Consider the following 24,159-nt stretch of genomic DNA (forward strand, 5'->3'; position numbering starts at 1 on the left):
TTCTAGGTATTCTTGCCATGGTTTGTTATTTGTTGCTTGTTTGCTCCGGAAGGGCAAGAACTTGTCTTCTACTCTTCTAGCATCTCCAGCTGATGCCAGTTTAAAGGCAGGGCTCTAAAGTCCCAGGGCCACTTTATGTACACGGCAGCCCCCTTGCAAGAATATGGTATCTAGAGAATGGAGCTAAACCCTCACTGATTCCTCGTGCCCTCCTCATTCCATCTGCCTTTCCACCTGCTTACAGCCAAGGTTATACCATCTCCTGATCCAGGTTTGAGAGGAGTTTGTGAAGTCAAAAGTGCTTTAAATCAGTATTTGGAGGGCAGAACCAAATTCAGGATTGGAAGCAGCCAACCAGCTTTAGTCTATTAAGGCCCGACTTGCTTGGTTTGGTTCTGTAAGTAAACAGTTTTCTCAGCTGGGATGGATTTATTGCCCTGCCAATGACTTCCACAGCTAACTAGACCAACCTCTGAATCTCTTTCTGCTTTTGGGTCCCCCCAAGGGCAAAGTTCTTCCTATGAAAAAGATGAGATTATCTCCTTTACCCCCCAAAATCATAGCTCTCCTCTGAAGCCAGGCATCTCCTTTCCCTTTAATTCAATTCTCAGACTGGGATTTCTTCCCATCCCATTTCTCCAAGGCCACGTGCTACAGGGAGGAGAGATGAGTCTAAAGTAACACCCAGGATCCCTAAAGATGCTTTCAGTGCTTCAAACGCTGGCATCGCAGGGAAGGGAGAGGCAAACTAGAAACTTCAGTAATTAGATTTCCTGGAATTAACTCACACATTCCATGCTGAGCAGTCAGGGTAAGCAATGCATCTTCAGCTCATCAGCATTAATTAACGGCCGTTCTTTTACACCTGACCCATTTATGGGAGGAAATCCCAGGTGATACCATGTAGCCACCACACACCTGTGCCTTTTTAAAAGGCTCCTAGGTCTCCAGGAAAGGCATCTACAGCTAAGTGAGCCCACCCTCCTTTCTCACGATAGTCAAACCAAGAGAAAGAGAAACACACACAAAAGGGAGAGAAAAACAAAATGCTACCAGCAAATTTCACATCCTATGTGCTCAGGAGGATGCCGCCACCCCAGCTGAGCAGACGTAGGATGGCTGGTTGGTGCTGCTCACCTCATCCTCCTCTTTGCCGTCCGCCCTAGACCACCTTGAACTGCTTTGCCAGCTGCCTGCTCTGATTCCATTTCAGGAGCTGGCTCAGCAACCAAAATGTGCGTTGCTCTGGTGCTGCCCTGCGTGCACAGCAGACGCTCTGTGGATGTCCGGTGTCTCAGCAGCCAGTGGGTTGCATGACTGACTTGTTATCTTCTGGCCGCCTCTGTTGCTGCTTCATAGTTTCTGATCTGCTTTGCCTGTTCCTTGTATTCTGTGTTCAATCTTCCCTTCATCACAAGTTTTATCTTCTCCTAAAGAGGTGGGGATTGGTAGGGGTCATCCTTCTCCCATTTCTACGGCAAAAATCCGGCTTGTGCAGTGAGAAAGTAGCTCCACCTCCAGGTCAGGCCTAGAGCAAGTCTGACCAAGTGAAGCACCCACATCTCTGGACTCAGTGATTAGTTCACTTTGGGGGTGATGTGGGTGTCAGGGCAGGGAGGGGCATTTTCCTTCTGCTTTGTGGAAACTAAGAAATTTGCAAGCTCGAAGTTCTTCAGGTGCGGTGGGGTGCCAGGTGGCAGATATTTTCCATGTGTAGAGAGAGCCACCCTGGGAACAAAACTAACACTGGGGAAGACAGACGGGGCAGAGGGTTGGAGAAAAAGTGGTGCAGGGGAGCAAAAAGTAGTTTCCTTCCACTCTTCTAGGTTCATTGGCTGGGCTATGAATTAAATTGACATAAGACAGTGTAACAGGAGAAAAGCCACGTTTAATTAGGTACATATGCATGGGAGTCCTGCAGAATAAACCTTGAAAACGGGCCAGGTGATTGAAGTTTATGCAGCATCTGGAGCTACAGAGAGGAATAGGGACTTGGGGCTTCTGGGGTAGTGGGGACACAAGTTATGGGAGCATGAGGGGAGGAAATGTGTGCTGAATAAAGGCTGTCTTTTTATGCAGATAAAAGTCTCTCTGGTAACAAATATGTCTCAGGAGCAGAGGTGACAATCTGCCTGGGCTGTTGCCAACCTCTGTGAGCTGAGTTAATCTTCCCCAGTTGAGAAGATTCCCAGGAGGGGATTCATGACAATAGAGTTCCTTTCGGAGGATCCGTCTTTAGGCAGATAAGGGGGCTCAGAGAAAGTGTCTGCCTGCATCGCTGTTGCCCAAGTCCCCTGACTTCAAAGTCATCAGCACACCACAGTGGCGTATTTGGGGCTGGCATTTCCAGAATGCCTTCAGTGGGATCCTGAAGATATCATTTGAGTGCTGGAATCCAGGGGAACCTAAAATGAAAGGCTTTCCTGAACATTTCTGTTCCACAAGCCAATCCTTTATTTTTTATGCTTAAGCTAATTGAAGATGGAATTTTGTCACTTGCAACCACTGCCTCACTAATGTGTCTTCTGACGTAAATCCTGGAGTCGTTTGTGTATTATTTAAGGTTCTTTCACTTGCAAGTAACAGAAACTCTATTCAAGTTAACTTATGCCAAAAAGGGGAGAAAATCCTAAGCTGCAAAGAAAGAATATGGGTGCAACTGGCCCTGGGGACGGTGGCACTGGGGCATTCTTTCTTAGGCAGCCACTCCTGCCTCTTCCCTTGGTCTGCACATCCTGGAAAGGCCGCTTCCTTAGCCACCAGAGAGCTGGACTTGTGCCCTTATAGACTCATGAAGAAAGCACAGTCTCAGGGAAGGACTCTGCCTTGCTTTGTGTCTGTCCCTGGACTTACCCCTGTAGCTGGGGATAAGACCAGCTGTGACTGGTCTCTTCTGGGTCACACATGCACCCAACAGGGAGGAAGGAGAGGTCTGTTGCCAGAAGAAGGTAAAGGAAAAAGTATAAGCAGTGGAAACAATACTCAGCTCCAACTTCCTATCTCAGAGGTCCAGTGAAACTCCTCGCGAAAGCATCCCTGACAAGCCCCATTCAGATCACGGGCATCTGGTCATTTCATTCATGCAGCAATAAAGCACCCTTGCAATTTGTGTCATTGAACTTTTTGGAGCATACTTTTGGAGTGTTAAAATAGGATTGACTTTCTATTGAAAGTTGTAAACATTTCTATTTGTAGCTTAATGTTTATTCTTGTGTTGTTTGACAGTTTCTCCTCAAGAGGGGAAGAAGCAATAGGAGTCTGTCGGCAAAGCACTCCTTATTGCTGAGCGGCAAGTAAACCAGCAAGCATGGCGCTCCCAGCTGCACACCGTCTCCTCTGAGACCCAGCTACAGCCATCCAACTGAACGACTTCTTGCCTTTTGGCCATCAGAGTGCATGTGTGCCCGTGTGTGTGCACGGGTGTGCACGGCGCCATGTGTGCATCTCTAGACAATGAGGAGTGTGGAGGGACAGGTGAAGGATCAAGGCAGGAGGTAGAGCCAACTCAAGAAATGAGGCAGGAGAACAATGCACAGTTCCCCTTCTCACTGTGCACACTGACCTATTTGTCACAGGCTGAAAAGAGCTGGGAACATGGTGGAAGGCTCTTACTTGTAAATATCATTCAGACTTTTGAATGGATCTTTTAAGATCAGGAAATGGGATCCATAGTTTACAGGCTTTGTTAGTAGCCTATTTGTTTTACTTGGTCCAGAGCATTTAGGCAACACTACCAAAGAATCTCCTACTAACGAGTTGTGAGTGTTCTTGTCAATATTTTACACATTAACAAGGGTCCTAGTTAGAATATGAAGTTAGACGCGTTTCTTTCAAGGGAACACATTACAATGACTGAGGGATAAATATAGATATATAGATATGTCTATATATTAAAGAAGGCAACATAGGACTAATTAAATATTATTTGTAATCACTATATGATTTAATGCATTAATCTATTAATAGTACCAAAATAAAATTTTAATCCTTCAAGTAATTTGGAATAATATTTAGTAATTGGCAGCATTCCAAGTAAAGTAGTAATTAATTTTTTTAATGAATCATGTGTTAGTTAATTTAATAGGCCTTATACCTCAAAAATAATTATGCTTGTTTGTAATTAAAACATTTCAATTAATTACAAAGACTTCTTATGTGATTTAAGTCTATTAAAGACCATTTAATTACCAAACTTTGAATGTGTTATCATTCCAATCACAAAACGATTTTAAAGACTTTTCTTAATATCCAGGTCTTTATATTAGTCATTTACTCCTGCTGATATAAAAAGCATCCTAATTTGGTCTTGATGACAGCTGCTGATATCAAGAAATAGGTGGGTAATTAGAACAAATAATAGTGAACATGGTGGATGGTGTAGTATGCATGCAGCCTTTCTGCGGGGCACACATGCAATAACTAAAGGTGGACACTAGAGGGAGGTAGACAGAGAGGGTGAGAAAAAAAAAAGATGAGCTATACAAGAGCTGGACTTGAATGAAGACTGTGTTTTGCTTGGACCTCTTTGATGCTCATTTTCTGGAGGTCACACCCAGAAACCTAATTAGAAATATGGTTGATGATTCACACACCATGAACTTACTTTATCTGGGAAGAGACCTGAGCAAATCATGCTCACCTCTGAGGAAAGCAAGCTCATTATAATTCTCTCTCCACACTCAACACCTGTGTAATGCATCTCCGTTTTCAAAGTGATTTCATATACATTATCTTATTTTGCAGTCAATATGGTGTAGCAGAAAGAAAATTAGACTTGAGTCAGGGAATCTGAATTGTAGTCTGGTCTCTTTCACTAGATGCCTGTGACCTTGGATGAGGGACTTAACCTGTCTGGCAGAAGTTTCCTCACAGGTAACATGCTGGTGTTAGAACAGATGATCTCTAAGGTCCCTTCAATTCCAAAACTCTGTGATTTTATGATGCAGCCTATATAAGAGAGACTGTGTGTGCATGTGTGTGCACTTGGAATGTGTGTGCCTTGCCTTAAATGAGAATTATTTCAAATAAAACACTATTCTAGCTTCAGTGAAAGCATTTTCTCCTTCTGCCTTGCAGGGATAATGCAAACACAAGGGAACTCCCAAGTAGTGAAACAGCCCCTCTGGGACCCAGCAAGTACCAAGATTGGGTTACAAAACCTAATGTGTATATGAAATGTTTCCATCAACTTATAAAATAAAAGTCCAATAAAAGCAGTGGCTTTTTATTATGATTTAGATTTAAATCATCCCCTGCAGTGTTGAAAACCCAAGGGCAACCTTCCAAATTTAGTAGGATCTCAGAATGAAATGGAAATAGAATATAGCACGGGAAATAGATGCATCAGACATCATCGTCCTACCTAAGAGGCAATTCTTGTTCTTTGTTTTTTGTGTTTCTTTAAGCCCAGCAAACGGCACAAATGTTGAAAGCTTATTAGAATTTTAAAGAATTCTCAGCATACTGATAAATTCTAACTTTTAGAATCTCTGAATTATTTTTTGTCTTAACACTGGCTCTTCTGTGTCATTTTCATTAAGTGAACACACAGCAATTTTCATCCCCAGCCTTGAAGACATTCTTACCTGGCTGTATTTAAGTGTCCTCAAATGTACTCCCTATTTCTCATCCATGCCGTTACCTCTCTGTTGCCAAGCTTCTGGCTCAGAGGGAAAAAAAGCAGAGCCACACTCTAGGAGAACTAGGAATGTGCACTCAGGGACAGGAGGGATTCCGTTTCACGGACTGTCAGGTCAGGGCTTAGGTAAGGGACCCAGGAGGCCCAGAAAGCCCACGCTAAGAGATACCATTCCAGGGTTCCCAGAGTGGCAGTATGACCTGGCTAAGGTGAGCTCCAAAGGGCAGTTCACTAGATCAGCACAACCTAATCTGGAAAGCAGAGAAAACAGGCAAGGCAGTGAATCTCAGATGCCATGGCTGCCCAAAGATTAAATGGACGGCAACCGTGCTGAAAGAAGGGCTAGCAAGTAGAAACGCGAGACGCATCAGAAAGCACTTCGGTGAGATCCCTAGAGCTCCTTTCCCCCCAAGGAATTCCAACTTAAGGGGAATATTTCATTCAACAGTATGTATTAAGCTCCTATTGGCACTGTTTTAAATACTAGAGCTGCACCACTAGACAAGTCAGACAAAAATCTCTGCTCTCATGGAGTTTATGTCCCTGTGAGGAGAAAGAGGCTAAATGTATGAAATAAATACATGATTGGATATGTTAGATACTGGTGGCAACTGCTGTGGAAAATATGCAGTAAGGTAAAGAGGATAAGAAGTATCAGGGATCAGGGAAGATCTGTTTGCCCTCTAGGGTGGTCAGGGTGGGCCTGGCTGAAAAGATGATGTTTCAGCAAAGATTTTTAAACGTGAGGCAGAGAGCCACGCAGATATGTAGGGAAGACGCATTCTAGCCAGAGGAGCAGCCAGTGCATGGGCCCCGAGGGGGCCACAGTATATGGGAAGACAGGAACGTAGCTGGAGCAGAGTGAATGACAGGAGTCATATAAGAAGGCGAGGTCAGAGAAGTCATCATAGCCAAAATAGGCAGAGCATGTGATGCCATTGTGAGGACTTTGGATTTTACTTTGAGTGAAATGGGGAACCATTGGAAGGTTTTGAGCAGAGGGTTTCAGTGACATGATCTGATTTATACTTTAATTGGACCACTCCAGCACCTCTGTTGAGATTAGCCTGCAAGGGGCAAAGGGGGAAATAGAGAACACAGTTAGGAAGCCATCGCCACATTTGCGTAGCGGCTGATGATGATGCGGACCAGGAATGGAGCAGCGGCGGTGACGAGAAGTGCTGGGAGCGCAAGTGAGATGTTGAAGGAAGCGTCAGCAGGGCGTGCCGATGTGTTAAATACGGGTGTGAGAAAGAGGAATCAAGGATGACTGACCACCAGGTCACAGAGTGGCCATCAGCTGAGATGGGGAGAGCTGCAAATCATTCAGAGGTTTTGGGAAAAGATCAGAGGTTTCCATTGGATGTGTCAAGTTTGAGAAATCCAGTGGACATCTAGTGAGGTTGCCGAGTGGATCCACCTTGAAGATATAACTTGGGACTCCTCAGCAAATAGAAGGTAATCAAAGCTGTGAGACCAGAAAAGATCACCAAGGTCACCAGGGCAGTGAGTAGAGATGGAGGAGAGAAGTAAGGACAGAGCATCAGAGCACTGAGTGTTCAAATGTCTGGATTGTATGGGGACTGGATTTCAGTTAGGTTGGATTTAAGAAATTACTTAGGGACTCAAACTTGAAGAAGGTGCCTGGTGTGGTGAGAGGGAGGGCAGGTGTACCCGCGGCTGACTTTTCCCTGGGGATCACTTCCCCAACCATCCTCCATTGCCATGGCCCTTGTAAATCTACATCCAGGAGACACTTTGACACCAGGGGCATCCAAGTGTCTTCTATGTGCTTAGGCATCTCAGGCAAGCATCCAATCCTAAAAAGCCTGGATTGCTAAGTCTCTTTGTTTTCACTGGGCCTCCTATTGCTTTCAGTCAAAAGCATATAACTACTTCATGAATTTATGCAAAAGTAAATGCAGTATTCCCTGCCTAGGGCCTAGCCATGGCTGTTTACCTATGCGGGCTTCGGAGCTGTTCACTGGGGCCAGTGCATCTGCCGCCTTGAGCTATAAACCTCCCATGCTCCTGGATCCTCCAATCCACGTTCCCTCCTTTATGGCTCTGTCCCTGGTGTTTCCTTCCCTGCAGCACCTCCTTAGGATGGTCAGCCACAGTTCCCGCACATACTCCCGGGTTTCATACCCAGGGCATCACTACCAGCCCATAGCTGCCCTGCACTACCCGATCAGCAGGCTGTGGCAAAGCACCCAACCTCACCAGAGCCGGTTTCTCACCGTGGCCCAGGAGCAGCAGGCTTAGCTGGGTCCATCCACCACCCTACCGTACCATGTGGGCCCCACACCTGCCTTCTCTCTTGAGGAATGACTGATTTTCTTTAAAATTTACATGAGAAAAGACACAGGTTTCCATAGCACCTCCATGGTCAACTTCCCCTGGTACATCCTAGACAACGTGAGGGGTTTGAATTAGCCTGATAAGCTCATACTGCACTGCATATAACTCAATATTAAGTGTGGCTTTCTCTCTGAAATGCCCTCCCAAAGGGAGCACCTTCCTAAATCCCTCGTGCCAGTGTTGCAGTTCTACCATGCCCCACTCTTGGAGGTGTCCTCTGTGCCACAGCGGGCCCACAGAGCCTTTATGAGGTCAGAGGGCTGCCTCCAGTCCCTTCTTGGCTGGAGCCATTGCAAGGTGGTTCAGAAGCACTGTGGTCCCTTCCCAGAGCACTTTCTGCCTACTGGACCTTTCCCAGGTCAAGCCCAGAGCAGACTATAATCTCCGAGAGCAGCAGGCCATGAGAAAGCAGAATGACTATTACTTTAACTTACAAAGGAGAGGCTTCCTAAGCTTGAGCCTTCAAACAAAGCTTCCTTTCCCCAGATCTCCGTCTCTCTCCCTTTCTCAGTCTCTACACCTTTCATGCAGCCCCTCTCCTTCAGGTGCCCCACCCAGCCCTCCTCTTTACAGTGGAAACTCCACCCCTTTCCACAAACACAGAGGAGGGGTGCTGTCCCCTCCCTTCCCACCTCCTCCTCCTCCAGCATCTCATGTCCTCTGGTTGGTTCCCAAGTAGAGTGGGAAGATTTGGAAATGGAGGGAGTGTTGGGGCAGCCACAGTGACTGAGGCACACTATTGGCATTTAGTGCTGCAGGGCCAGGAATACCAAACATCCAGCAAGGGTTGAGACGGTCTTTTTCCAGCCAAAGCACCAACTAATCCCAGTAAGAATCACTCAGGCACCGAGAGTGAGAGCAGAGACAGAGCCCACAACCCAGCTTATTCCCACCAGCGAGGCTCACAGCTGGTTTTCTCACTACTTTGTCTAGGAATTAATGTTCATGTTGGAGAAACTGTTCACTGGGGTTCATGTTTCTCCAACATGAACATTAATATTCCTTATAGAAAATGTAGTCCAGTCTCCTATGAGGAAGCTTATTTCTCCTGATGGTGTGTGTGTCTTTGACCTTGTCCCTTGATGACAGTAAGCCCCAGCCTCACTGTGCTGGATGGCATCCTTATACCTCAGTAGGTGGGAGCACAGGTTCTGGAGTTGAACTCCCTGGGTTTGAGTCCTGACGCTACCACATTTAGCAGCATTACTCTGAGTACCTGAGGAGGCTACTTGACTCTGTTTTCATCTGCAAAACGGAGAGAATAACAGCATCTCATTTGTGAGGCTGTCATAAGAGAATATGGTAAGGTACTAAGCCCAGTAGTACTCAAGAAATTAAATTCTCTCCTTGGAAAAGGGTGTGCTCCAGTTCATCCTGCCTCCACCCCAAAGATCACTACATGGGATGAAATATACCTGTAAAAAGACTGTGTGTGTTTTTTACGTTGCTGGTTAGTGACTGGTCCAAAAGCATAATTCAATACAAATCTAAATAAGTTGCTATTTTGCCAAAGCTCGTGGGGCTTAACAAGGGCAGATGACTGCCAGCTCTGACACATCCCAAGAGTTCCTCCGTCATCACATAATATACACTCAAGGCATTCTGAAGAAAAGAATGCTCATGCAATTTGAAGGTGATGCTGCTAGTGTGTGCTTATCTCTCGCAGCAAGCCCATCCAAGGAGAACAGCAGCCAACTTGAACCTAGCTGTGAAAAGAAGAGACAAATCATCACCCCAAATCCTTACATGTTTCGAGGCAATAGTTTTGACCTGCTGTTCCCCAAGATCCTTTTGCCAGAACTACAACCAAAAAGTTGATGGATTTTTTATTAGCCTTTTTATTAATCTCTCCCCAAATTGTCACTTTGTTCTTTCCCTCCATTTACTTTCTTGAACCTCTCCAGTGGAATGGCGAAATTGCATCCCTTTTTCTCGAAGTGAAATCCACATGGCCTTTAAGATGTTCAAAGCATAGCAGAGATTCTCCTTTCTCACTAGGTCAGCTGGGAGGATAAGAAAGGAGCCTAAAGTGTGTGTGTGTGTGTATGTGTATGTGTGTTTGTGTGTCATGTGTATATGTTTGTGTATGGTGTCATGTTGTATGTTTCTGCAAGGTCTGTGATAGATAATATAAATAACGTATTAATGTATGAAATATATGCATATTATTATGTTGGCGAGGTGACGGTGCGTGAACAGCGGGCGGCGTGGTGACGGCCGGGCGGTGGGCGGCGAACGTGGACGAACGTGGGCATGGGTTGGGACCGACGACGTGGGACGGCGGCGATGTTGGGCGTGTGTATTATTAGCCAGGTGTGTATGGTATATGTATCAATACATCACGTGTGTTGTATATTATTATTATATATGGGTATTAGAGTGGTCTGTGTGGTGGTGCGTGCAGTGTGTGTGTGGTGTAGTGTTGTGTTTGTGTGTAAGGTGTGTATGGGGTGTGGGGGTGTGTGTGTGTGTGGTGTAGTGTTGTGTTTGTGTGTAAGGTGTGTATGGGGTGTGGGGTGTGTGTGTGTTTATGGTATGTGTTTATGGTATGTGTGTAACATGTGTGTGGTGTGTATGGTGTGTGGTGTGTGTGGTTCATATGCAGTATGTATGTGTATGTGTTCGTACAGTATAGTGGTGTTTGTGTGGGGTGTGTGTGTGTGGGGGCGGTGGGGGTATGTGTGTATAGATATTATTATTATTGAGGTATTGTATAGTGTGTGTGTGTGTGAAGTTATTGTTATTGCAGTGTGCATGTGTTTGTGCTTGTATGGTATAGTGTGCTTGTGTGTTGGGTGTGGGGCGTGTGTAGTATGTATAGTGTATGTGTGTGTGGTGTGTATGGTGTGTGTGTGGGGTGTGTTTGTGTGTGTTTGTGTGGTATAGTGTTGTATTTGTGTGTGAGGATGTGAGGTGTGTGGTGTGTGTGTGTGGTGTGTGCAGTGTGTATGGTATGTGTATGAAATGTGTGTGGTGTGTGTGCAGTGTTTATGTGTGTGTGTTTGTATAGTATAGTGTTGTGTCTGTGTGTGGGGTGTGTGTGTGTGTGTGTGGTGTGGGGGTATGTGTATGTGGTATGTGTATACTCTGTGCGTGTGGTGTGTGTATGGTGTGTATTGTATGTGTGCAGTGTGTATGTGTGTGGCATAGTGTTGTGTTTGTGTGTGAAGTGTGTATGGTGTGTGTGTGGTATGTATGATGTGTGTATGGAATGTGTAGTGTGTGTGCAGTATGTGTTTGGTATAGTGTGTTCGTGTGTGCGTGTGTGAGGTGTGTGTGTGTATGGTGTGTATGGTATATGGTGTGTGCAGCGTGTATGTGTTTGTGTGGTATAGTGTTGTGTGTGTTGTGTGTGTGTGTATGGTGTGTGTATGGAATGTGTAGTGTGTGTGCAGTGTGTATGTGTTTGTATGGTATAGTGTTGTGTGTTGTGTGTGTGTGTGTGTGTATGGTGTGTGTATGGAATGTGTAGTGTGTGTGCAGTGTGCATGTGTTTGTATGGTATAGTGTTGTGTTTGTGTGTGAGGTGTGGTGTCTGTATGTATGCACTGGGCAGGGCAGTGAGCAAGGAATGGAGGGTGCCCCAAGTCAGGCCCTGTCCTAGCTTTGGTAAGAGCAGTGCCTGCTCTTTGAGTAATTTATACACATTATCTCTAAACTGCACTGCAACGCCACAAGGGTTGTTCCCAAGTGAGGAAACTCAATCTTAAACAGGTTAAGGTCAGGCAACTTGTCTGAGGACACATAGCCAGTAAGTGGAGGAACTGGGATTCAAATGGGCCTGGAAAATTCCACGAGCATGCATTCTTTCCATTGCATCAGGTAGTCTGCCATATAACAGTTTAGGGAAAACAAACATCAATAGATACGATCAGTATTTCTTTGCTTTTCATGGTACCTTTCTGCCAAAATTCTCTCTACCCATTAAATGTGTTCCAGTATCAGGATATACCTGTCAAGGTGAATTTAAGAGGAGGGAAATCGAGCTGGGTCTTACAATCCTGGTTATTCTGTGAACTAATCAACAATTCTCTACTCTGGACCTTAAGAGTGAAAAAGAGAGAACAAAAGAGAAAGAGAAGAAACAACTCAAAATGGCCATCTTCAAGGAATTTGTTGGAGGAGGAATTGGGCACAAAGCCATTATGTTTGGTCTTTATTCATTTGTAAAACAGTAATCATGAAACACTGGTCCAAAAGAATATAGAATGGAGAATTTATGGGAAAGGATATAAGTGTAAGAGGTTAGGGGTTTGAAATGAAATGAAGGGATTAGAAACATAATAGTTACAAGGTGGGAGATGCCTGCCAGGTGTTCGATGGATTCAGTAGGCCATTTGGCCCCGCATCTCCCACAGGTGAGAAACTGAGACTATTCTGGCTCCATAACTTATCCAAATTCGAGGGCTGAGATTCCGTCCAGAATGGGACTTTGGAAGACATGCAGTTAGTGAAGGGTATTGACTGAGTGGCTCTACTCCTATCCAGCTCTGCCATGGGCTGTCATTTGGCCCCAGAGACCGTGGAACTATCTGGGCTGTGGGAATGCAGACTCCGGGGACAAGCACTGCAGCACATGTGAACAGACATTGGAAGGACTTAAAATCTCTAGGAAATACAGGAAAAAAAGGCATTAGATACAACTTCGGATTCTAAGAGGCATGAGACGTCATAATCTGTCACTATTGAATGAAAAAAACACATGCTAAAAAGTACTGAACATATTTTTGAGTTTAACAGAAATGCTAATAGGGTTATCTCCCCCAAAGAAACCCATGGTAGATTGGTTCAATTCATTTACTCATCCAACAAATATTTACTGAATGCCTGCTAGGCTAAGTATGATATCAAGGCTGGAAGTACAATTGTGAACAAGGACTGGTCTTTGCTCTCTATGTAACTGATACGTTAATTGCAAGAGATAGAAAACAAGTAAGCCAATAAATAAAATAATCCTAGGCTGCGATAAGTGATGTAAGTAGAAAAAGCAGTGACGTTCAGGTGAGCCACCAGAGGTAGGAGGAGGCAAGCTCCATCTGATGGGGTCTGCAGTCAGTTGGGGTTGGGTTCAAACCCAGCTTCACCACCCGCTAGCCACATGGCCTTGGGCAAGTTACCCTGGTGTCTTGGTTTCCTCATCTCTAAAATGGCTAATACCTGCTTCGTGAAGTACTATTCAATGTCTCTGCTTAAACAGGAGTGGATTCTGTTGTTTGTGACCAAGAACTCCATCCAAACTCTCACTCTTTGAGGTCTTTATATTTGCCAGTGTCTCCCACACAAATCTCTAACAAGTACTATATAAGACCTGTAAGGCAGACATATGACATAAAACAAATTTGGAACGTGAAGAATGAGGCGCCGTGTGGGTTCTAGTCTGGAGGAGGGGTAGAGAGACATCTGCTGTATCTGCTCTTATCTCTAAGACATACTTAGAGATTGTGTGGGAAACGCTGGCAAATATAAAGACCTCAATAAAGGAGAGTTTGGATGGGGTTCTTGGTCACAAACAGAATCCACTCCAGTTTAAGCAGAAAGGTATTGAATAAAGGACAGCTCAGAGAACATCTAAGAGGGTCAGGGAAGAAGGCTTGCCTTCTGGAATGGTGCACAGCTGCACTCTGGACTGCTCTGGGGAACACACCATCACAGCAGCTATCATAGCTGAGCATGGCTCCAGGATGCCACCTTCAGGAGCTCCACCACTGTGACCTCCGAAAGTAGATGTCCCTCTACCCCTTCTCCAAACTAGACCCATACAATACAGCACCTCATTCTTCATGTTCCAAATTTGCTTTATGTGGGTATGTCTGCTTGCAGGACATAAGCTCTGCCTAGAATCCTGTTCCTTGGGCGGCTAGTGAAGTGAGTTTCTGGTTTCTACCTAGGGAGGCAGGACACATGATATGGGAAATTCTTTCAGCACAGGAGGGGTGGTCAGCAGTACTGAGTGCTATGCACCTCAAGCATCCATGGTACAGAGCAAAAAAACCACATGGCTATTCAATAAAACCTATACCCAGTGTTCCTCCTTCTCCCTTCGTAGGCAACAAATTAGCACACAGAGACATCTTTGCAGCCTGTGGCAGCTCTTCTGAATTCATTAAAGAAAGTAGGGGAAAGGAATGGGGAAAACAACAACGATATGCCATTTTACACCATCAAATCAGCAAAATGTAAAATTCTAACAATGTTGTGCAGTGATGAGCATGCAGAGAAACGAACACTCATACGTGGCTAAGAGGAGTGTGGATTGATGTGGGCATTTTGGCATGCAATTCAGAAATAATCAATGAAACTGAAGATGCTTGTGCTCTATGACCCAGAAATCCCACTCCTAGAGATATTCTCAAATGTGTGTACAGAGACACATAGAAACATGTTCATTGCAGCACCATTTGTAATACTGGAAAATTGGAAATAACCAGAATGCACATCAACCAGAAAATGGATAAATAAAATGTGGCTTATCAAATAATAAAACATGATTCCTCAGTTAATAAATGAACTAGAACTAGACACACAAAGCATGGGTAAATATCTAAGACATAAAAGTTGAGTAAAAAACAAGTTACAGAAGGAAAAAGAGTAAATCACAGTCTGATACCAATTGTAAACCAAAAATAAAATTCTAAGCCTCCCAACCAATTGGATGAACCCCTCCTCTCTGCCAAGGGCATTCATTCCTAAGTTGATCTGAAACGCTAGTTCAGGCCGTGATGGGAAGTGGGGGTCAGACATGCCTCATTACACCCTCCTCCCTTTGGAATTTGGGCACAGCTGACCAGCATTTAACATTAAAACAGAGGCCTTAAGACTGACAAAGCAGACTGTTTGTAGAAGTAAGGTACCAACATGACAGATAGCAGACACTAAAAGGAAATGACCCTGCAAAGTTGTCTCTCATGAGGAAAATGTAGATTTTCCCTTTCCTTTCCAGATCTTTTTCCTGATCCAGGAGAGAATTAACTAAGAGTCTGGCACCTTTTTAAGTCTGATAAGAAACATTTACTATCTATTCTCTCTGAAGCCTGCCACCTGGAGGCTTCATTTGCATAATAAAAACCTTGGTCTCTACAACCCCTTATCTTAACCCAGATACTCCTTTCTATTGATTCTAGGTCTTTAGATAAACTCTTTCAACCAACAGCCAATCAAGAAATCTTTGAATCCACCTATAACCTGGAAGCTCTCCTCTCCCCACCACTTCAAGTTGTCCTGCCTTTCCAGACAGAACCAGTGTACAGCACATGTATTAATTGATGTCTTATTAAAACAAATAAAAGCAAGCTGTAGCCTGACCACCTTGGGCACACGTTTTCAGGACTTCTTGAGGCTGCATCACAGGCATATCCTTAACCTTAGCAAAATAAACTTCTAAATTGATTGAGACTTGTCTCAGATACTTTTTTATTTACACAAATAAAAGTTAAAAATGAAAAACACTGCAATCACATGTCCACGGGTACATTTACGTGGAGTAACAGTGTAAACCATGCGTGGGGCTGTTGCAGACCTAAGTGGCATGGTGCATTTCTCTGGGAGAGAGGAAGTAAGGAAGACTTCAACTCTATATGAATATGATGTCTATGTATACTCTGCTTCTTTGGGTGATTAAAAATGTTACAACATTTTTAAAACTAAAGAAAAGAGTGGGACTTAGAACCACTCAACCCTGGGTAGAAACTCTGACTCTTGTACATACTAGAAAAAAATGTTAAACCTCCATGGCCAGGCACGGTGGCTCACACCTGTAATCCCAGCACTTTGGGAGGCTGAGGTGGGCGAATCACTTAAGGTCGGGAGTTCGAGACCAGCCTGGCCAACACGGAGAAACCCCGTCTCTACTAAAAATACAAAATTAGCTGGGCGTAGTGGCGCGCGCCTGTAGTCCCCGCTACTCGGGAGGCTGAGGCAGAAGAATCACTTGAACCTGGGAGGCAGAGGTTGCAGTGAGCTGAGATTGCGCCATTGCACTCCGGCCTAGGCAACAAAAGTGAAACTCTGGCTTAAAAAAAAGAAAAAACATTAAATCTCTCTGAGCCCTAATGCCTTCATCTGGAAAATGGGGCTAATAATACCTATTAGGTTAAACCACATAAAATTGCCTGTTTTGCAGGACACATGCATTTGCACATCAGCAATTTCATGGTTCAGCCTAACTTTGTCCAGCAGAGCTGTGCTGAGAGCTCATGTTAAGAAACACTCATCTGGCACTCAATGGATAGTTGCCCTTACAAAAAGGAGAGGCTGGTATGGTGGCTCATGCCTCTAATTCCAGCACTTTGGGAGGCTGAGGCAGTGGAACGCTTGAGCCCAGGAGTTCAAGACAAACCTGGGCAACATGGCAAAACCACGTCTCTACAAAAAAATGCAAAAAAATCAGCCAGGCATGGTGGCACACGACTGTAGTCCAATAACCAGGAGGCTGAGGTGGGAGGATTATTTCAGCCTGGGAGGTCGAGGCTGCAGTGATCCATGATCCCATTACTGCACTCCAGCTTGAGCAACATAGTGAGACCCTGTCTCAAAAAAAAAAAAAAAAAAAAAGACTGGGCACAGTGGCTCACATCTGTAATCCTAGGACTTTGGGAGGCTGAGGTGGGTGGATCACCTGAGGTCAGAATTCCAGACCAGCCTGACCAATATGGTGAAACCCTGTCTCTACTAAAAATACAAAAATTAGCCAGGCATGGTGGAGGGCGCCTGTAGTCCCAGCTACTTGGGAGGCTGAGACAGAATTGCTTGAACCTGGGAGGCAGAGGTTGCAATGAACCAAGATCATGCCACTATACTCCAGCCTGGGCGACACAGCGAGACTCCATCTTAAAAAAAAAAGAAAAGAAAAGCAGATACGTTTCATTGGAAGGTTGAGGGTATCCCTGCCTGGAAGCAAAGGAGGAGCTGGATGACCTCTTGGGGGCTCCTCTTTCTAGGCACCCACGGTCTTACCAGGTGAGCCCAGAGTCACTCAAACCATTGGAAGAGCGGGCTCTAGGATGAGGGAAAGATACTTGCCCATATCAATTCTTACAGCACAGCATTTCCAGTGTTATTTCAAAACAAGAGTATGGATTGGGGGAGACCTTTCAAAGACAGATGAGGCTTTCTCTGGCTCGTGTCTGATGAGAGACCTGCAGAGATACATCTGTTTGGCTCAAGTGCAGGAGAGCACCAGCCAGAGACCAGACTGTGAGGTCAAAGCCAATCAATATGGCCAACCTGGAAAAGGGACTCTGAACAAGCTCTACACAAATCTTAAGCTGAACAGACCGGCACATTCTCCCTAGAATCAGCCTTCAAAACATTGAATGCATATCTTCATTATACTCGAGATGGAACAAATTGCCTAGTAAATGTTTGCAGTGAGTGCCAGAAATGGCAGCACATGGCTGTTGGGGTTTTTGGAGAAGGAGGGGATGGTGAGGGAAGGAAAGAGCTAAAGACGATTAATGACCAAACCCTAGAGGAAAAGACACTCTAGCCAATTTGTGCTGATTTTCTTGTCTGAAAATGGGGAAAACCCATAGATTATTCAAGTTTAATTGATGCTTTTGCAGCAAAGGAAATGAAAGGTGCTTAATTCATATATATACTCTCCGAGGTCCATTACCAAGCTGTCACCTCCATCAGCTAAGCCACTAGGTTTTCTTTTAGTTCTCCTGTCTATGCACACACAGCTGTGCACCCAGCAGTACATCAATCCCTAGCAACTGGCCGGTCGGGTTGTTTAAGAGGAGAAAGGAGAATGGGAAAGAGCTGAAAAAAATCTGGATAGAGAAGCAACACCTTTGGTCTTTGCAGTTTAACAATCTAAATTGTTCTCTTCAAGTTGCAATCTTTCTGGTCTTATCCCTGAAATAGTATTTAAGGACTTATCCAAAGTCACAGCAACTTCGCTGGCCAAACTTGAAATTGTTGGGCAAGTATTTACCCTCTCTGAGTCCGTTTGTTCATCTACACTACAGGGACATTTGTAAATTGGGAACATTTTCCTCACAGAGTTGTGGTGGAAGATACATGAGTGACACAGACTGGATGTTCCATAAAGGCCACCTCCCCCCACTGGCATTTATCAGAACAGGTGGTTTTCATGTACAGGATCCTACAGTACATAACAGGTTCGGGAAGAGGAAGAGAGTACAAGAAAATGTGTAGCATGTAATAGATTTTAACTACCTAATTTTTCCTACTTTGACCAAGTGAATATAAATGTAATACCCTCGCATACTCAGAAACCTAAGAGTGTACCCAGTTAAACCAGGACACGAATGAACAAGATTTTATATAAATGAGTTAGCCCTTCAAATCACATGTCCAAGAGGAAAGCATGAAAGAAGTACATAGCAAAGCTCTGGTGAGACCATATTTTCTGGTAAGTGAATGCCTTTAATTCCAGCTGTTGTTAAAAGCAGGTTGAAAAAAGAGGGGAAAAAAAAAAACAATGAGAGGGGCAGGATGTTTGCACAATGAGAAGGAGTTGTCCAGGCAGCACTCAGCTGTGAACAGTCCTTTTCCTCCGGAAACCCTTTCCCCAGCAAAGGCTGCTTAGGATGCATTTGCATTCAAGGAGAGTTGCCCCTCCAGCATCTCCCAAATTGCCCAGATGGGTATTCATAGGAAATGCAAATTTAAAATAAAAGCTGGAGAAAATCAATTGAGTTCTACAATGGGCATGTATTTCTTTTGTAATCAGAAGACAATAGATCTCATAAAAAAGAAATAAAGGAAGCCAAATTGATTAAGCCTATACAATTGTGGCAGAAAGTCTGTGCACATTAAAGCCTAATCTTTGTAAACAGTTGCAGACAGAGAGATCTAGAGTATACAACAATCTGTCTACAAACTTTGAGGTAAGGGAGCAACCAATATAGTGTTGAGCAGCAGGAGCCAGCAAGGGACATGGGTCAATAGGGTTCATCAGCAAACAACAGCTAAAGAGAAGGCAAAGAAAGGAAAGGTCTGGACCCAGAATGAAACCACTTTAGCACTACTCATACCTGTAGAGGACAGAGGAGATTGGTAGTTGTCAACAGAATTGCCTTACTGGAACAATTATAAAGCAAAATATCCCTTAGGTCCTACCATAGGAAAGTTGTTTTAATAGTTGCTCTAGATAATGTCCCCCACCTACCAAGGTGCAGGATTTCAGTCCTGCTTCCTTGTGTCTCCTTAAGAAGCTCCAAAGGCTGGGTGTGGAAGCTTATGCCTATAATCCCAACACTTTGGGAGACTGAGGCAGGAAGATCACTTGAAATCAGGAGTTTGAAACCAGCTTGGGCAACATCGCAAGACTTTGTCTCTCCAAAAATTTAAAAGTTATCTGGGTGTGGTGACACACACCTATGATCCCAGCTATTTGAGAAGCTGAGGTGAGAAGATCTCTTGAGCTCAGCAGGTTGAGGCTGCAGTGAGCCAAGATCACACCACTGCATTCCAGCCTGGGTGATAGAGTACCTGTCTCTTAAAAAAAAAAAAATCTCCAAAGGAAGGGAGGGTGATTTCCATTTACAGAGTCTCTGTCCCCACTCCAGTCTCTGTCTACAATTCTACTCCACTGTCTGCTGTTACTTTGCCAGCCCTAGTTGGTAGCCCATGCCTAGTGCACCTCATTCTCCCAGGCTACTGATCTGGATGCTTTTCTTGGCTGTTGCTTCTGCCAATTGTCTCCAGGCAGCTAGTCTCTGCTGTGCTATGTGCTACCACAGACAAACTGCTACAGTCCAAAACCATGGATGCTCCTGACACCATGCCCAGTCCACCCTTCCCAGGGCCCTAATCTTCTGTGACCTCCAAACTGCTCAGGGTCTGTGCCACCCAATGCTGGTCCTCAGCTTACCCTCCACAGCTGCACTGCTTGCCTTTTTTTTTCACCATGTGTTCCCAGTGCTTGGGAAGTAATTGTTGACTGAATGAGTCAATGAACATGAAAGTGATAGTGGCAAGAGGCAGACAAATGCCTAGGCAGATAGGGGCAAGTACCTGGTAAAACCCCACCTCCAAGCCAAACACAGTTTAAAGCCTGAAAGCCAAGCTACAAGTCAAATCCATGGACCAGATTAAGAACCTGTCTTTCCATTTGGCATGCTTTCCTCTGATTGATCCCCACCCTTCAACTATTTTACATATACCTACCCTTTCCTAATTGGTTTTCTACACTGCCATACTAACCTTTGAGTGGTGCATTTGCTTTAGCCTTTCTCTGCATACTCACAAACCAGTTAGCATGCACTCGCCTATTCTGAGCCCATAAAAGCCCCAGACTCAGCCATACTGAGACAGAAATCGCCCGACTGTGGGAGTAGGGGACCCCCTCAGTTCTCAGTGTGCCCTGGAACAGCTCTCAGTGTGCCCTCTCCACTGAGAGCTGTTCCATCGCTCAGTAAAATTCTTCCCCATCCTCTTCACCCTTCAATTGTCAGCATATTCTCATTCTTCTTGGACATGGGACAAGAGCTCAGGAACCACCACACGTGGGTACAAGCTATAACATAGGTGGGCTGGGGCATGCCTGGCCCAGCCACAGGCTGAGCCAGTGCACAAGCTAGACTCAGCATGGGTGGGCTGAGTGAACAGGGTGCCTCCTGTGTCAGGCAGTGTGCCTAAGCAAGGCCTGGGGTGGGGTGTCATCAGCTAGAGGTCTTCAGCTGGCAAAGTGATTGAGAAAAATCCTAAGTCAAAAGGAGGAGGAAGAGATATTTCAGATGGTTCTTGAAGGACAAGGGAGTGAAACGTATCGAACACTCACATAGCTACACATTGATACCAGGTTTTTCTTCAAGGGAAATGGCCCAGAGGCTGTATTTACCACTCTGGTCAATTTTCCCACAATCCAGAATCTGACCCTCAATCTTCTAAACCAGAAACCCAGTTTTCACATTCTCTGAAGAATCAGGCTCACAGTAACCAAATAATAAACTCAGAAAACCCACTTACTTCCTCATACACACACACACACACAAACGGTAAACAAAAACACCTGTTATTCAGATGAGAAGAGCCTACGAACGTAAGTGATCAGTACATTTACTCCCTCTGGAAAGACCCACTTGAAAAATCAACAATAATCAGAAGCCAGCTTGGTGATAATGAAATCAAGGAAAGTGAGAGGAAGCAAATGTGTAATTGCCATTAGGCTTAGATGGTCTGATGTGTGAGTGGTCATTAGAGTTCTTACGGTTGCAAATGACAAAAAACCCAACCCAACTGGCTTAGGCAAAAAAGGGTTCATACAATTGAGAAAAACAGAAGCAGAGCTGATCCCAGGCATGACTTAATAAAAGAACCCAAAGGGATCTAGTTCCTCTCTTTATATCTCTTGTCCTAGTTCCTCTTAGTTAACTCTATCCCAGACAAGTTCTCTCCACCATGATAGCAATGTGGCTGCAGTAGCTCCAGCATCACACTCTAAACTCCAAAACTAGGTTAGGACATAACTTCTTTTCTAGTAGATCTGCAGAAGTCCTAAGATTCACACAGTATAGTCAGGGGAATGAAAAGTGCTTGCTAGTCTAGGCTTATCCCATGCTCCAGCCCTTGAATTGGGGGTTGGACCATGCCTAAAATATGTGGCCTTAGAATGAGGAAGGGTTAATCACAACATTAATTGGAGACTATTAATAAAAATAGGATGAACAGATACTATGAAGAAAAATTAACATCTTTCACAGCCTACAATTTATGATGATACGCTCTTGTGAATACAGCGGGAAAACTTAGTTTGCTGTGCATACTCCTGCACCCAGTCTCCACATTATGCATGCCCTCATCAGTATGCCTGGAAGTTTAGTAGTCAAGACTCTCGCCTTCCTGGTTAGTGCGTGGACATGCACTTCTTTTCCTGGGGCTCCACTGCTGACCAACTGCAGCTAATATAACACATTTACTCCATCACAGCTGAGGCCTCCTGGTTGGGAGCTCTTTATTCTCTCTCCTACAGATGCCTTCACATGCCTGTACTCTTATCCAAGGCAATTCAGATCCTTTGTGGAAAAAACAAATATGTGCCCCATAGAAAGTTGGGGGTATAGTCTAACAAAACTCCTACAGACACATTTACTTTAAAGTCTTCAGTGCCACCTTAATATGTAATATAGATTTTTTTCATTCTATGCTATAGTATTTTTCCTACCTGCCAGGACAACTGGGATCCCCAGGACTATATGTCATGCTCCACACACTGAGCCCTGATTTACCCAAGTCATCAGTCCACATATAGACTTGGATGGAATGTGATCCCATAAGGTATGGAATCTGGCTCCCTGAGTGGCCACTAAGGGGCTGGGTGATGAACCTGGAAGCACAGAGAAGTCAATTTGGTGTGGGGTAAATAACTAGGGACAGAGAGAAGGGAAGGAGTTGGGCAGGTGAGTTTCTTTGGTTCTCCTTCCCAGGGGCTGTCCTGCAATGTGGCTTCCCCTTGCTACCCCTGCCTGCCAGGTGACCTGTTGTGTCTCCATGGCTTGCAATGCTGTTGGGTAGTGCCTCACATCACTTCCCATCCCCCCTTTTCTCACCACCATTTTTTCCCTCACCTTCATCCCCTGCCTTCTACCTCTCCCATAAAGCAGCAGCACATTAATCTTGGCTTCAGGCTCTGCTTTCTAGAGGAGCCCAGGCTAAACTATGCTCCATTCTTGCATAACTCTCAAGAAAGCAATCTTGTTTCCAACTTTATGAGACATCTCAATATAGCCCGCAACATCTGGCAACAAGCAGGGTAGAAAGGAAGGAAATACCAAGCCTGGAGAATAGCACGGCCAGAGGCACAGAGCTGCCAGAGTCCATGATGGAGTAGGATGATGAGAGGAAGTAGCAAGAAACATGTCCCAGACTCAGGAGGGGCTTATGGGCCAGGCCCTCCAGGGAGATGTTTACTATCCCTGCCTCCATCACAGATTCTGAACGCCGACCTAGGAGGCTCCCTCCCCTGATCCTCAGTAAGTATTACTAAAGTAATGAGTCACTGTTACCGATCCCTCGGGTGTCATTGGGCAAGAAAAAGGCTGAGAGACACTGGCACAGGTGGGAAATGCAGGTCAAAGCGTGACAGCCATGCCAACGGGCTTAGTCTTCCTCCTACAAACCATGGAGGGCCTTAAGAGGTTTCTGAGCAATGGAAAGATAGAAACTCTGATGGTTAATTTTGATTGTCAACTTGATTGGATTGAAGGAAGCAAAGTATTGATCTTGGGTGTATCTGTGAGGCAGTTGCCAAAGGAGATTAACATTTTCGTCAGTGGACTGGGAGAGGCAGACCCACCCTCAATCTTGGTGGGCACCATCTAATCAGCTGCCAGAGAGGCCAAAATAAAAGCAGGCAGAAGAACGTGGAAGGACTAGACTGGCTGAGTCTTCTGGCCTCCATGTTTCTCCCATGCCAAATGCTTCCTGCCCTCGAACATCAGACTCCAAGTTCCTCAGCTTTTAGACTCTTGGACTTACACCAGTGATTTGCCAGGGGCTCTTGGGCCTTCGGCCACAGGCTGAAGGCTGCCCTGTTGATTTCTCTACTTTTGAGGTTTGGGGACTCGGATTGGCTTCTTTGCTTCTCAGCTTGCAGACGGCCTATTGTGGGACTTCACCTTGTGATCATGTAAATCAATACTCCTTAATAAACTTCCCTTCATATATTCTTCTATCCTATTAGTGCTGTCCGTTTAGAGAACTCTGACTGATACAGAAACAGAGCTGGTTTTTAACAATACAATCCTGGTGACGACGTCGAAGATGAGTAGTAAGGAAATTAGTTTGGGGGCTTTTTTTTCCTAATCTGATGACTGGTGAGATGAGAAGGAAGTTGTTTCAAAAATGATCTCCAGTTGAGTGATGATGCTATAAAACAAGTCAGGAAATAGAGGAAAAATTGTTTTACCAAAATGTAGAATAAACAATGAGTTTGGTCTGAGACGCTCTGGGCGTGAGGTCATATGGGACATTACAATGAACCCATCTTAGCAGGCAACTGGAAATACGGACACAGAGCTCAGGAGAGAAGTGGGGATTGGAGATAGAAACTCACATAGCATCAACATGATGTGAGGGCAGAAACCAAGGCAGTGGGTGGCATTGCCTCTGGAGAGAAAGGACTGCGGTGGAGCTCTGAGTGCAGCCAACCCAGCTGAGCGATGGCGAAGGAAATGGGACCAGGAGGTGGAATC

At 44.9% G+C, this 24,159-nt stretch overlaps 1 long non-coding RNA gene across 1 annotated transcript; it reads left to right on the plus strand.

Moving 5' to 3' along the window:
* Window positions 1-3,171: 3,171 nt before the first annotated feature.
* LOC110743796 lies at window positions 3,172-5,226 on the plus strand. Its single transcript, XR_004184882.1, has 3 exons — window positions 3,172-3,494; window positions 4,818-4,872; window positions 5,077-5,226. It is a non-coding gene; the product is annotated as an uncharacterized LOC110743796 (long non-coding RNA).
* The last annotated feature ends 18,933 nt before the right edge of the window (window positions 5,227-24,159 follow it).

The sequence above is a fragment of the Papio anubis genome, chromosome 7 (genome assembly GCF_008728515.1).
Source record: "Papio anubis isolate 15944 chromosome 7, Panubis1.0, whole genome shotgun sequence".
Classification (NCBI taxonomy): Eukaryota; Metazoa; Chordata; class Mammalia; order Primates; family Cercopithecidae; genus Papio; species Papio anubis.